Below are 6,047 nucleotides of genomic sequence, written 5' to 3' on the forward strand. Positions count from 1 at the left end.
ATAAGATGATCCAATAGAGGAATTGTTAAAATATGCATTTATGTGTCCTCGGCAAAAATAAACGCATTTCAGCTCACTACAACATAAATATATACTAAACTATTTGTTTTTTTCGTGAAGGATACATGTAGTCGTATTTTTTTAATCCCTCCGTTGGATCATGTTATATTATAGGTGTGTTGGTTTAGCATTTTTTTCAAGATTTTTGAGAATTTTTACACCGTTGAAACCCTTAAATATATATATATATATATGTATATATATATATATATGTATGTATATATATATGTATATATATATATATATATATGGAAAAGCAGAGCTATTGTGTTTCTTTCTAGAGGTGGCAATCTCAGCTACATGCTTATCTTGGGATCTGGTCCACTTTCTTTCCCTCCAATCTTTTCTATCATTTTAGAAGTGTAAAGTTTATTTCCTTATTGGGTTGATTGTGGACCATTGTTGCATGCACATAGGCACTAGGCCCAGCCCATAGACTGTCATCCCTGCACAGCGCCAGTACTGGGGCCGTGCATGAACGGTTCCCGGCCCACAAAAGGTTCAAGACGCCACGAACGGTTCCAACTCGCTGACGGTGCTTGACAGAAAAAAAATCGTGACTTTTTTTCACACCAAAATTTGTCCCGATCCTATCCCGTCTCTCTCAACCCCTTCACATTTTCCCTCCCCACCCTAATCCAAGTCTGAATCAGGCTCTCCCCTCGCTCCTCCACTAGGTTGCCCGATCCATGGTTGCCGACGTTCTCCGTCTCGAGGCCGTCAGCCGTACCTCAGGGTGCCCTCTTCCAACGACCACGGCTGCTTCCCACCTCCCCACCTCAGCCCTACCTCCGGCGAGCACTGAATCCATGTGCGGGCCTCCTCCTGGTCGCCGATGCCAGCCCAGATCGATGACAACAGCTAGGAGAAAGAGCAGATGCAGGCTATAGATCTGGCTGTGAACAGGTGATGTTTTTTTGGAGCTTGAGGCTGCAGTTCTTGCTTTTTTCTGAACTTGGTTTATGTTATTGTACAGTTCTGCTTTTGGTTCCAGGGGTTTTGCACGGACGTTGTAAACATGTGGGCGCTCACTTATTTGGAGTTGGATTATACTGTTAATTTTAGATGCTAGCATGGTTGACATGCAGAAACTTCACATGCATGGAAGATATGTACTACGTACAATTCATTTGCAACATCTGTACTCTAAGTGCTTCTATACATTTTTCAAACTTGATTGTAGACCTGGCTGTTCCTTTGTACATCTGTACTGCAATGTTGTGTGTACGTCTAGAGGTTTCTTGGCGGACTGCTAGCTGTGTGCATTGATGTATCTTTCCCGGTTATATTTACTGTCAAAACGAGCACATGTAAGTTGTTTGGTTAACAAACTAATGGAAGGTATTTCAAGTGTTTTTCTTGTCCATATATGTGATTATCCTGTCGGAAAGTTGACTTCATCAGAAAATATTCAGCATATATTATTTCTCTCTGCGTGTTGATTTTCCAGGGATTAAGTATATATGGGGAACTACGATAGAATGAAGATTCAAATGTTTGGACAGCAGGTAGAGAGTGCTCTCACTTCCGAAAAGCAAAATGGGGTCATCCGGTGGTTCCCCCTTTCAGATGGCATTTTTTGCAGCTACCCTTTAAGATGGATATAGATTGATGCACCTATTTTCAGTTGAAGACTTGCCCCATTCCTATTTATCTTTTAATGCTGGTAGGAGAGGTGCAAAACTTGCTGATTAGAAAAGGTATATTACAAACAAACAACCCCAAGGGGGTACTAAGAAGGAACACGGAGAGATCACTATTGAGCAGTAATTACCGACATTTTGTTTGTTTTATGGTATCTTTTTTTAGGCTACGTGGAGTGAAACATGTTTCTTACTTCTAGTACACAGTTTCATTAATCGCTGTGTACAGCCACAACACTATGAATAGAGACGAATGACTGCAGAATCGCTGGAGAGTACACTCAAGAACACGTTAATAGTATAAATGGCTCGCACTATGATTCAACTTTCTACACAAAGTTTTTGGCAGCGTTCTCTAACTAGCAGGTGTCTAAAATGGGTCCTGGCGCTGGTCTCAACTTTCAGCTCCAAACTTGACCCATGCCAAATATATGGTCTTTAGAGACAGTCTTTATTTTCTGGTCAATCAAGTAGTGCTGTGCTAGCGAGGCCACACACGGGTCTCTCCAGTAAAACATCAATGCAGGCTACTTTAGGAAGGCAGGACTAGGCATTGAGCTTTCGTAGGGGAGGAGTACACACACAATGGCTACTTCAGAAAGGCAGGACTAGGCATTGAGCTTTCATAGGCGAGGACTACACGCGCGTGCGCGCGCGCGCGCACACACACAGAGAGAGAGAGAGTAGTATCCCCAATTGTAGCTTCTTGGTCGCGGGGCGGCTGTGCAGTGGGGGGATTGGCGGTGGAAAGCAGTTTGCTCCCCCGGCGGCAAAACGGCGGCGGCGGGCGACGGGGGGAGTGGGCGGCGTTGCTGGGCGGATGTGGAGGCGGCGGCAGTTGGCAGAGTTGCGGGCAAAAAATGGGCGTCGGCGTCGGCGACGAAGAAGGCGGGCGAGGGTTGCTGTTGGCTGGGGGGAGGGGAGGCCAATGTGCCACCGACCAGCGGACCTGGGGAGGGGAGATGGTGAGCGCGCGCGTCTGTCTTGTGTCCACGCCAACGCAAATCCGGCTCAGAAATGGGCCGGGAATGGGTCACCCGCGGACGAAAAGCGGATGCGCGTCTGCTTGGGTCGGCGCGTTGGGCCGACTTTCGTATCCGCGCCGACCCAAATAGACAGTGGCGGACGAAATGGTCGCCCCATTGGAGTTGCTCTAATTGCATCTCTTTTCTTTGGATGTGTGTGAGAATGCGTAACTAGAGTGTTAGACATATCGGGATTTAATCTAGATGCCAACACTTGATGGGGTTAATCTCACTCCAAATATATGTTTGTTTAGTCGGCATAAAAAGACACAACAATTATAAATGAACAATTTAAGTGAAACCAGCAAGTTATACCCCTCATGATGGTCTAGTATCCTTGTACACCCTCCATTCCATAATGTAGTGCCTATAAATTTTTTATAAAGTCAAACTTTACAAACTTTGACCAAATTTATAGAAAAAACTATTTATGTATACAATGTCAAATATATAAAATATGAAAATACATCTTACGATGAATCTAATAATATATGTTTGGCATTTTAAATGTAAATGTTTTTCTCCATAAACTTGATCAAAGTTTGTAAGGTTCGACTTTTCCAAAAATCTATAGGCACTACATTATGGAACGGAGGGAGTATCGTTACAATGACATGAACCTTTATTTGTCACTGCCCAAACTTTGCACAATTGTATGGATGCATTCTTTATTTGACCAGGCACTTTATATACCATGAATGTTCTGACGGTCTATCACGCTCCCAATAATCCATATATTCCGGACCTCGCTCTCTCTCCTTGTCAATAGCCCATCTCCCCCCTCTCCTTGTGTGTGTGTGTGTGTTGTGCTCCGGAGATAGACGAATTGTGGATTAATCTAGGAAGGAATGGTTGACGTGCTTAAGCTCACTCGAAATATATGTTGATAGAGTTGGTATCAGAGGAAACGACAATTTTGAATATACAATTGTAAGTGAAACATGCAACTTATACCTCTCACGGCGGTTTAGTATCCTCGTACCATGATAATGACACACGAACATTTATTTTTACTCACCCAAATCTACCAAAATTGTATATGTGCACTCTTTTTATTGGATGGACACCTTTCTATTGCACAATCGACACATAAACAACAATTATGAATGGGCATTGAGCTATCATAGGTGATAGAGGGGGAGAGTACGTAGTATCTCCGAAAGAGAGATAGAGTAGTATCTCCGTATCATTATAATGACACGGGAACCTTTATTTGCCATTGCCCAAACCTTGCACAAGCGTATGTGCGCACTCTTTTTATTTGGCAGGGCACCTTTCATGAATGTTATATACCTCGGGGAAACACCCTTGTCAACCAGCTCCCTCGGACAGTCCACTGCCGCTTTTGTCAATCCCTACCTTGCTCTCTTTCCATGTAAATATCATCTCTCTCCCTCTTCTTCTTTGTGTGTGTGCGCACGCGCATGCATGCTTTTGGAGATAGAAGAATTAAGATTTAATCTAGGTGTCAATATTTAACATGTTTAATCTCACTCAATATATAGGTTTATGCAGTTGGCATAAGAGGAAACGACAATTGCGAATGAACAATTTTAGGCGAAACATGCAGGTTATACTCCTCATGATGGTCTAGTATCATCGCAATGACGCGAGAACCTTTATCTGGCATAGCCCAAACCTTGCACAATTATATGGATGCACTCTTTTTATGGGACCAGGCACCTTTTATACCATGAACGTTCTGACGGTCTGTGACCACTCTCAATAATCTTTAAACTTCGGATTTCTCTCTCCCTCCCTCTCTCTCTCTCTCCATGTCAATATCACATTTCTCCTTGCCCTCTTAAGCTCACTCGGAATATATGTTTATAGAGTTCGCACAAGAGAACACAACAGTTATGAACAGTTCAGTTGTAAGTGAAACATGCAAGTTATACCTCCCACGGCGGTTTAGTATCGTCGTATCGTAATAACGACGCACGGACCTTATTTTTAATCGCCCAAACATTTCTCAATCATATGTGTGCACCCTTTATATTGGATAGGACACCTTTCTATAGCACGTTCCACATGAAAACAAAAATTATGAACAGGCATTGAGATTTCATAGATGATAGAGAGAGGTGGGAGTGTAGTATCGTGAAGAGAGAGAGATGGAGAGAGTAGTATCCATGTATCGTTATAATGACACGGTAACCTTAATTTATCATTGCACAAAACATTGCACAATCATGTGTGCGCACTCACTCTTTTTATTTGACTTTTTATTTGCCTGAGCACCTTTCATGAATGTTATATCCCTCGGGGCAACACCCTGGTCAACCAACTCCCTCTGACGGTCCACCGGCGCTCCCATCAATCCCGACCTCACTCTCTCTCCATGTTAATATCATATCTCTCTCTCTCTCTCTTCTTTGTGTGTGTGTGTGTGCACGCGTGCCCGTGCATGCATGCGTCTAGAGATAGACGAATTAAGAGGCACCAATACTTGATGTGGTTAATTTCATTCAAAATATAGGTTTATGAAGTTGGCATAAGAGGATAACACAATTATGAACGAATAATTCTAGGCGAAACTAGAGATAGACGGGTTATGATTTAATATAGGCACCAACACTCGATGTGGTTAATCTCACTCAAAATATATGTTTATGTAGTTGGCATATGAGGAAAGGACAATTATGATTTGACAATTTTAAGTTAACTTGCAAGTTATACCCTCACGATGGTCTATTGTATCTTTATTGTTATATGACACGGGAACCTTTTTTTCATTGGCCAAACCTTGCACAATCATATGTGTGCACTCTTTTTATTTGATTGGGCACCTTTTACACCATGAGAATTGTACCCCCCTCGGAGCACCACTATGGCACAAAAGGTCCTTTTGACGGTTTGTTGGCGCTCCACTGGCGTATCGTTATAACGATACGGGAACCTTTGTTTTCCACTACACAAACCTTACACAGTTATATGTGTGCACTCTTTTATTGGACTAGACACCTTTTACAATCTATGTGTGCACAATCGTATGTACGCACTCTTTTTAATTGGATCGACGATCCATACTCCTGACCACTCTCTCTCCCCTCTTTTGCATGTGTTTAGGTGTTGAGACTTGACATGATTAAGCTCACTTAAAATGAAACAACAATAAAGAACAGACAATTGGAATTGAAACATGCAATTCACACGCCTCATGAACGTATCGTTATAATGCTACGGGAACCTTCATTTTACACTACACGAATGTTGCACGATCGTATGTGTGCACTCTTTTTTTGGGACCAGACACCTTCTACCATGAACATTATACCTGTCGGGACACCACCATGTCGAGCTGCTCCTTTTCAAGGTC

The 6,047-nt window shown here is 42.7% G+C and overlaps 1 long non-coding RNA gene across 1 annotated transcript; it reads left to right on the forward strand.

The window, feature by feature from the left end:
- The first annotated feature begins 625 nt into the window (after nucleotides 1-625).
- LOC119330522 lies at nucleotides 626-1,415 on the forward strand. The gene is made up of 2 exons (XR_005160143.1): nucleotides 626-966; nucleotides 1,055-1,415. It is a non-coding gene; the product is annotated as an uncharacterized LOC119330522 (long non-coding RNA).
- The last annotated feature ends 4,632 nt before the right edge of the window (nucleotides 1,416-6,047 follow it).

The sequence above is a fragment of the Triticum dicoccoides genome, chromosome 7A (genome assembly GCF_002162155.2).
Source record: "Triticum dicoccoides isolate Atlit2015 ecotype Zavitan chromosome 7A, WEW_v2.0, whole genome shotgun sequence".
Taxonomy (NCBI): domain Eukaryota; kingdom Viridiplantae; phylum Streptophyta; class Magnoliopsida; order Poales; family Poaceae; genus Triticum; species Triticum dicoccoides.